Source organism: Mus caroli, chromosome 5, assembly GCF_900094665.2.
Source record: "Mus caroli chromosome 5, CAROLI_EIJ_v1.1, whole genome shotgun sequence".
Classification (NCBI taxonomy): domain Eukaryota; kingdom Metazoa; phylum Chordata; class Mammalia; order Rodentia; family Muridae; genus Mus; species Mus caroli.
The window spans coordinates 99,092,261-99,100,601 of NC_034574.1; positions in this window are offsets into that span (position 1 = coordinate 99,092,261).

The following is an 8,341-nucleotide window of genomic DNA, read 5'->3' on the forward strand; positions in this document are numbered from 1 at the left end:
GAGGTATGAATGGGTCAGATTAGATACCCCAGGTCAACCGGTGGGGAGGCAGACAACGCTCAAAGCATGGGCTGGTGTGTGTGCTCTAACGAATACTGCCTTCCCTAGTGAAAGGTTATTGTGTATTAAGCAATTCTCTTGTGTTTTTCTATGAGTAAAGGCCTGTCATTTATTCTTTCATTTAATTTAAAACAACAACAACAACAGCATTATTTGTTCCACTTAGTAGATGTTGAATCTAAGGTCAACTGAAGTCTAGCAACTCCATCCAAGTCTCCCAAGTGCCTGAGAGCAGACCCACACTTGTCAAAGGCCTGTCCTACCATAACCTGCAGAGATACATCTGACAGTTAGGGTTTAGATGTAAATGTCACACATGGTACTTGTGTTTGGACACTTGTTCCCCCACTGGCAGAAATGTTTGGGGAGCTTGCAGGACCTATATAGTAGGTGGAGATTTGCTGAAGGAAGCTTTATATCCTGGGGCCACTTCCTGTACTCTTGGTTCCCTGACTGTCTATGCAGTGTGTCCAGTCAGTCACATACTCCTGTCACCATGACAGACTATACCACCTTCGGACTATAAGCTGGAATAAACCCTTAAGTCACTTGGCTAGATATTTAATAACAGCAAAGTGTAAGGTAAGAAAATGACTAAAAACCCCAAACCAAAACCACAATACAATACATAGTCTTGCTGAGAAGTCCAACAAACATATTTTATGGATTTGACACAACCATGTTAAATTTAGTTTGCAGAAAAATTCACTTAATGAAAGTATTTAAGTGTTAGAATAAGTATGTGACAGCTATATCAGGCTCCTGTCAGCAAGCTCTTGTTGGCATCCACAACAGTGTCTGGGTTTGGTGATTGTTTACTGGATGGATCCCCAGGTGGGGCAGTCTCTGGATGGTCATTGCTTCCATCTCTACTCCACATTTTGTCTCTGTAACACCTTCCATAGCTGTTTTGTTCCCCCTTCTAAGAAGGACTGAAGCATCCACACTTTGGTCTTCCTTCTTCTTGAATTTCATGTGTTTTGCAAATTGTATCTTGAGTATTCTGAGTTTCTGGGCTAATATCCACTTATCAGTGAGTGCATGTCATGTGAGTTCTTTTGTGATTGGGTTACCTCACTCAGGATGATATCCTCCAGATCTATCCATTTGTCTAAGAATTTCATAAATTCATTGTTTTTAATAGCTGTGTAGTACTCCATTGTATAAATGTACCACATTTTCTGTATCCATTCCTCTGTTGAGGGACATCTGGGTTCTTTCCAGCTTCTGGCTATTATAAATAAGGCTGCTGTGAACATAGTGGAGCATGTGCCCTTATTACATGTTGGAGCATCTTCTGGGTATATGCCCAGGAGTGGTATTGCTGGATCCTCTGGCTGTCTCCTGAGAGGCTCTGCCAGTGCCTGACAAATACAGAAGTGGATGCTTACAGCCATTCATTCAACAGAGTACAGGGTCCCCAATGGAGAAGCTAGAGAAAGTACCCAAGGACTTGTAGGGGTTTGCAGCCTCATAGGAGGGACAACAATATGAACTAACCAGTACCTTCAGAGCTCCCTGGGACTAAACCACCAACAAAAGAAAACACATGGTGGGACTCATGACTCTAGCTGCATATGTAGCAGAGGATAGCCTAGTCAGTCATCAGTGGGAAGAGAGGCCTTTGGTCCTGGGAAGGTTCTATGCCCCAGTCTAGGGGAATGCCAGGGCCAGGAAGTAGAAGTGAGTGGGTTGGTGAGCAGAGGGAGGTGGGGAGAGGATAGGGGATTTTCAGAGGGGAAACCAGGAAAGGGGACAACAACATTTTAAATGTAAATAAAGAAAATATCTAATAAAAATTATAAATTCAAAAAAGAATAAGTATACGGCTGTATATCTATAACTTATTGATTAGCCTTTTCAAGCCAGAAGATTTCCTTCAAACTTACTCTGGACCAGGCATTGCCAGTTTCTGGTCAGATTAATATCAGCAGATGTGAAAAATCACAGGGGCATCTTGTTGAAGTATGATTACCAAAGAAGCAGCTAGAACTTGTGGGCTGGGCATCCTTCACAGGTCTGGTTGATCGTTTGCAGCATACTTGCTTGCATTAACTCGTGCAGACTTAGCTAGGACAGAGTCATCTTTGGGCTCCTGAAGGACACCCTTCAGATGGAGTTAGAGACATTTTAATAGATGTCAAGAATTTTAGTTGATAAACTGGCCATTGTTGTGTACATATATCACCCTAGCACCAAGAAGGCAGAAGCAGAAGGATCAGGGGTTCAAGGTAATCGTTAGCTTCATGGTGACTTTGAGTCCAGCCTGAGCTACATAAAACCCTATCTTAAAAGTTTTAAAATGAACTTTGGTTGACAAAGGAAATGAGCTAGGAAGATTAGCTCATTCAGGCCTCACTGCTGTAAAATTCTATTCTGTAGCCAGTCGCAAATATCACAGGCATTTAAATGTGCTGTCCACTCTTGGAGAATAATTACAGCTATTTAATTGTATTCATAATTTAGTGTACACCTGAAAAATATGCTGTGAAATATCAGACAGACCCTTTAATACTGGTGTTCCATTTACAAACTGTCACATTTATAATGCGTCTTTAATCTTCTAGGGTCTGCTAGAATTTTTTATTACAGTCTGCTTTGTGCTTTAAATATTAAAGATTCGGCAATACTTCAAAAGGTGATAATGCCTGATACTCTGATGGAGCCTAAACCTCAACAGCTAAATATATCGAGGGGCAGTCAGTGGCTCTGGCTTAATTAAACATGCATGTGTGTTTTCAAATGCAATATTTTTCTGCTTGTTAGGTTTTTGACAAACCTCCAAACAGGTCCAGGTGGAACAAAGCGTGTAAACAGGCTTGTGAATAGAGCTTAAAGCACTAAATTAGCACCTTCCCGCAATTAATATTCAGGACTTGGATCCCCGAGATTGATAATGCCATGGAATACTGTCTGCAACAAACAGTGTAGCTTTGTCTTTTCATTTTTCTAAAACATGTCCAGTTTAATTATGCGAAAAGACATTGCTTCTGAGCCAATAAGATGGTGTTTGTTCTTTGTAACTTCCTCTTCCTGCAGGAGCACAGCATGTTTTTTTGTTTTGTTTTGTTTTTTTTCTCTCTGTAACATTCTCTTCCCTAGAGAACATGCACAGGGAGCACAGCACAGGGAGCATGGCATGGGGAGCATGACATAGGGAGCACAGCACAGGGAGCATGGCATGGGGAGCATGACATAGGGAGCACAGCACAGGGAGCACGACACAGAGAGCACAGCATGGGGAGCATGGCATAGTGAACATGGCATGGTGAGCATGACATAGGGAGCACAGCACAGGGAGCACGACACAGAGAGCACAGCATGGGGAGCATGGCATAGTGAACATGGCATGGTGAGCACAGCACAGGGAGCACGACACAGGGAGCACAGCACCAGGAACATGGCATAGGGAGGACGGCATGGGGAGCATGGCATGCATACTGGGTAGGGATAGGCTTTATTTCAGTGTATCATTTGTTCTCATTATCTAGCACTTAGAAGGTAGTCTTCTAATTCAGAATGGCCACCTAGAGCAGACTGCCAAAGCCCCAGACCAAGGATACTTGAAAGCTACTCAGGCAGCTTTCAAAGTTACAAAAGGTATTGGATGAATAAACAAATCCATCTATATTATTAAAAAAGCAAAAATCTCTATTTGACATCTGCCACCCTTTGGATTTCCCTGGAAGAATAAAAGTGTTTTGAAGAAATTGTATCTTGGTTTTTGAATATGTACATTCAAATTTTTGTCACCAGAAATGACATACCGAGCTCAAGTTCCCAAGCCCACGACATCCAGGCATCGTCTCATAGACCCAAGCGGTATTGTCTAATATTAAAATCCTCATATAAATAAAACTATCTCAAGATATTACTTACTGAAGCTACTGAATAGAAACTGACGGTCGATGGGAAAGAGGACATGATGTTTCACAGATGAGAGAGACACAGAGAAGCCGGCTTTGAAAGAGTCAGTCGGGCACACAAACCATGTTTTGACAATTGCTCAACTGGATATAAACTGTAATAAAAACATATATGTGGAGGCTGACAATCAAAGTTCAATTATTGTACAGTAATTGGCAACCTCGCACAGCAAATAAATAAATAAATAAATAAATAAGGTGAGTCTGAGAGAGTGGTTTTCCAGGTTAGGAAGTACAAGGGAATGTGACAGGTGAAGTATTGTTATGATCATACCTAAGGCAAAGCAGCGACCACACGAAAGGACAGACAAATCTGAATTAATAAGATCTGATCGGCGAGGTGGCATTTGGATATAATCTTCCTGCATCGCGGAGAAGGCTGCCTGCGTATTATGCAAGGAATCGCTATGCAGAAGGGGTGTAGACAGAGGACTCGGTGGGAGGAAAGACAAATTACAGGCAAGATTTCAGAAGAGACTGCGTATGGCTGCGGAAGGAGCACCCTTGGAAATTGGATCTGTAAACAAATTAAAAGCTGAGTTCCTTTCCTGAAGCCTTCAGCGGGTGTTGACAATAAACGCTTAACCTTGGCGGTGGGGAAGACTTTGAAACCAGTAATTAGGGGGGAAATGGTAGGTAGGTAGGAAACAGTAGTTTAATTCTGCTTCCCATTCTGATAAGCCATGGCTAGCTGGCGTTTCTACCCTGGACTCGGAGCCAAGTAGCCATTTTAGATCACCAGAAAGGAAATGGTTGACTTTTCCAGAGAATTCTTTTGCTTTCTTGACCTGTGACCAGCACCTCTAATTAAAAGTCTTCATGGCCTCCAAGCCCTAAAAGCACAAAGGAGACCAGCGCGTGCTGAAAGTGCGCGTTTTATTACGCAGTAGAAACTCAGAATTTGAGGCTGCAGAAAAGCGCCTGCGTGATCTTTAATGGATTTTTAAAGATGACAAGAAAGGAGAGGGGGGTGCAAAGCGAGGGAAGCAGAAATTCCCTGAAGGAGCGTTCCGGAGTGAATCAGTGCAGTTGAAAGCCCGCTCCCAGGGCCTGGGGATGTCTCCCAGGTTCTCAGCCGGACGCTTATGGCCTGGCGGGTCCCTGAACACCTGTGCTCTGGGCAGACTTTGACAGGGCAAGTCACAGAAAGATGGACGGCAGCACCTGAAGTGCTGTTTGCAGGGCAGGAAATTGCTCCCTTTCCACGCTGGGCTGCCTCGGCTCTCTTCACGTGGCTTATTACAGCCTCCCATATAGCATGCCATTTATGTATGCTAACTTGGGCGCTCCCCTCCTGTTTCGCCATTGCGCGGGCAATTAAAAAGCAAAGGAAGCAAATGAGGTCAGTTCTCATAAAGTCTGAGTCCATAGGTGACAGGCACCCAAGACCCAATAGCCTGAGATGCGGCCACCCTGGAAGGAGCCCGAGAGTATGGAAATGACCCTGCTTCCCAGGGATTTTACCTCTGTATTTATTTAATTCAGGTGAGAGGCTGACTTTGGCTAATTTCTCAAAAGCAACCTTAATAAGAACCTCTGTTAAGAAGTCTGGCAAATGCTGTTAATACAGTTATGTGTCCGTATGGGGAGAGACATCAGTGGGTAAGCCTACTTTCATCCAGTAACACAAAGACCAACGATAAAACCACACAGTGGATTGTATCTCCGGCAGCCCTTGAAATGGCTGCCCTATTGAGGCTGTGTGATTACAAGTAGATTGCTGGGTGTGTGTGTGTGTGTGTGTGGAGTGGGGGTTGTCTTGGTTTTGTTTTGGTTTTTTGTCGGGACAGGGTTTCTCTGAAATGGCCCATCTAAAGGGAGACAAGGTCCTGCCTCGTGTTTCTGATCTGAGCTTTCTCATTGGAGTGATTTTGAAAAGCAAATTAGAAGAATTAGTTCTCTTCCCCTCAGTCAGATTTAAATGGCTGAATGTACTGAATCCCTGGGTTTAGACAGTATACATACTACCCAGACTCCTATACCTGACAGTCCCTGAAGGAGAGTGCTCACAGGGTCAGAGTTGGCTTCAGGAGTCCAGCGGGCTGGACTCCTATCCTTAAAGCTAGTGACAGGCCCTGCACCCTTCCAGTCTCCAAAGCCTCCAAGCTGTAGGGAACACTGCAAAGCAGTTAGCCTGGAGCATGGGGGCTAGCCTGGAGCATGGGGGCTAGTCTGGAGCATGGGGACTGGTAAGAGCTAGTCTCCATCAGAGTTACAGGGGATCTGACAAAGGGGTCAGTTGATTGTGTATGTCTGTCCTGTCTCAGAATATCTTCTCCCAGGGTTCGAAAACACACTCAACCGCTACCTTGAAAGGTAGTTGCCCAGACATCTCTACAATCCTTAGAATATATGGCTGGCATGTCTGTCTGGAACATGGAACCATTATAGGGCACAGAAATGTCCCAGAAGGAAATTATACTTCTAAATCCTTTCTAAAATAAAGCTTTCTGCCTCTTGAGATAACAGTGCTTATCATTCAAACATGCATTCTTGCTTTTCTTTATCAAGAGAATAGAACTATTTACCTTGACGACTAAATTCCTCATCTAACATGTGATAGGCTCAACAGTGGCTCTCCTCCTCTATTCCCATTATGAAGCCAGTCCTAGATTCTGAGCTCTTCCTGGGAAGTCCAAATCTTCCCCTCCCTCGAGGCTCCCTGCAATAACAGTCTACTTATTTTTAGATGTTCAGTGTACCTCATAAAGTACTGACGCCTAGTAGCACTGTGGGCACCTGCACACAGTACTCCCAGAAAGAGAATGGCCAAGCCATGCTCCGGTAACTAATTGATGTGTTTATAAGCAGCCCATGAAAGTGCTGATACTTTAGACAGTAGATTGACTCAGTGCTGAGGTGAGTTCATGGTAAAACCGAAACCTCTGTGTCACCTCAAACTTAATTCTTTCTCTTAGAAAATATTTACCAAAACTCTGCTATTTCCTAGGACTATTTTCTGGGCTGAAATTACAACATGAATCAAAACAGAGAAGATTCCTAAATCTGTGGGGTGTAGGTCTTTAGGTCCACCAAAATTTTTTTTTCTGTCCTTGCAGCCCCTTAGAGTCCCTTCTCTCAGTAGGGCCACAGTTACGTCTCATCCTTCAAATCTTGTAGATTTCCTCAACCTTCTCATTACTCTGAGAACAGCACTCTGAATAGTAGTATCTGTCTTTGTCCTAGATTTGGGTGAAGGAATTGGGACTTCAAGATATATTACCATCTCAAAATGGTGAGCGAAGGTTCACGAGTCTTCCAAGAAGAGGAAGGGATCTAGGACTCCGGTAATAATCCTTCCAGGCTTGGCTTTGTGTCAGCCTCACCCTAGTGACGTTTACAAGTCTCTGTGTTACCATGACTGTGTACTACCCCACATTCTCAGTGAGCTGATTGTGGATTGGGCCAAACTCTACCCAAGTTCAATTTAATGCACAGCCACAGTTGAACACACATGTTCTAAACTAGAGCACGGCTGAAGGGAGACCTGGTGGACCTATCAGGGTCAGATGATGAGGCCCCCTACACAGATGCTGATGATGTTGTGATTAATTCTGTGAAAAATGAGGGTCCACAAAAGGCTTTTGAAAGCTCATAGGTGACATGATCTAGAAACTATGGTGACAGAATGGAAAACTGACTCAATGGAGAAAGGCAGAGAGACTTGGCAGTCCTTGTAATCATTCTAGTTAGGGAAGATACCTAGGCCCAAACAAGGGCTGTACAACAGCAGAGACGAAGAACAAGAGACATTTGGAAGAGACACAGCCATGCAGGCGTGCATCATACAGTAATTCAACTGTAGGGGTTACCGGGATGAGGAGCCAACACAGTGTGGTTCCTAGTTTGTTGCTGGTTAAGCAAATACCATTGCTGAGGATAAAGATCCCTACTAAGTCTGTGCTGTCCAGGTCAGCTGACCATTCCATGGGTGGGACTAAGACCATAAGACCTAAACCACCTTTAAGAGCATCTTCAGTTTCAAACTCGATGGCTCTGCCGCATGGGTTACTAACACACCCCATACTTTACCTTTTCATCTTTAAATTCTCTATACTGCTTAGCCTTTTTTTTGGTGGGGGTGGGGGGTAGGGTCAAAACGTCTTCTAGATAAGGAAATATGGGATTAAAAGGACATATATCATATACTCCTGATATGAAAGCTTGGTGAAACTTCCATACCTTATATCACCCAATCTACAGTCTTTATATTCGTCTGAGCTGTGTCCACAATTTGGTAGCCCTTTTGCTTTTACCGTTGATGACACACACCAACTCCTCTTTCTAATTTTTAAAACTGAGCCACTGATGACAACATTTAGAACAGGCAGCATACTAGTCTCATAACAATAAAG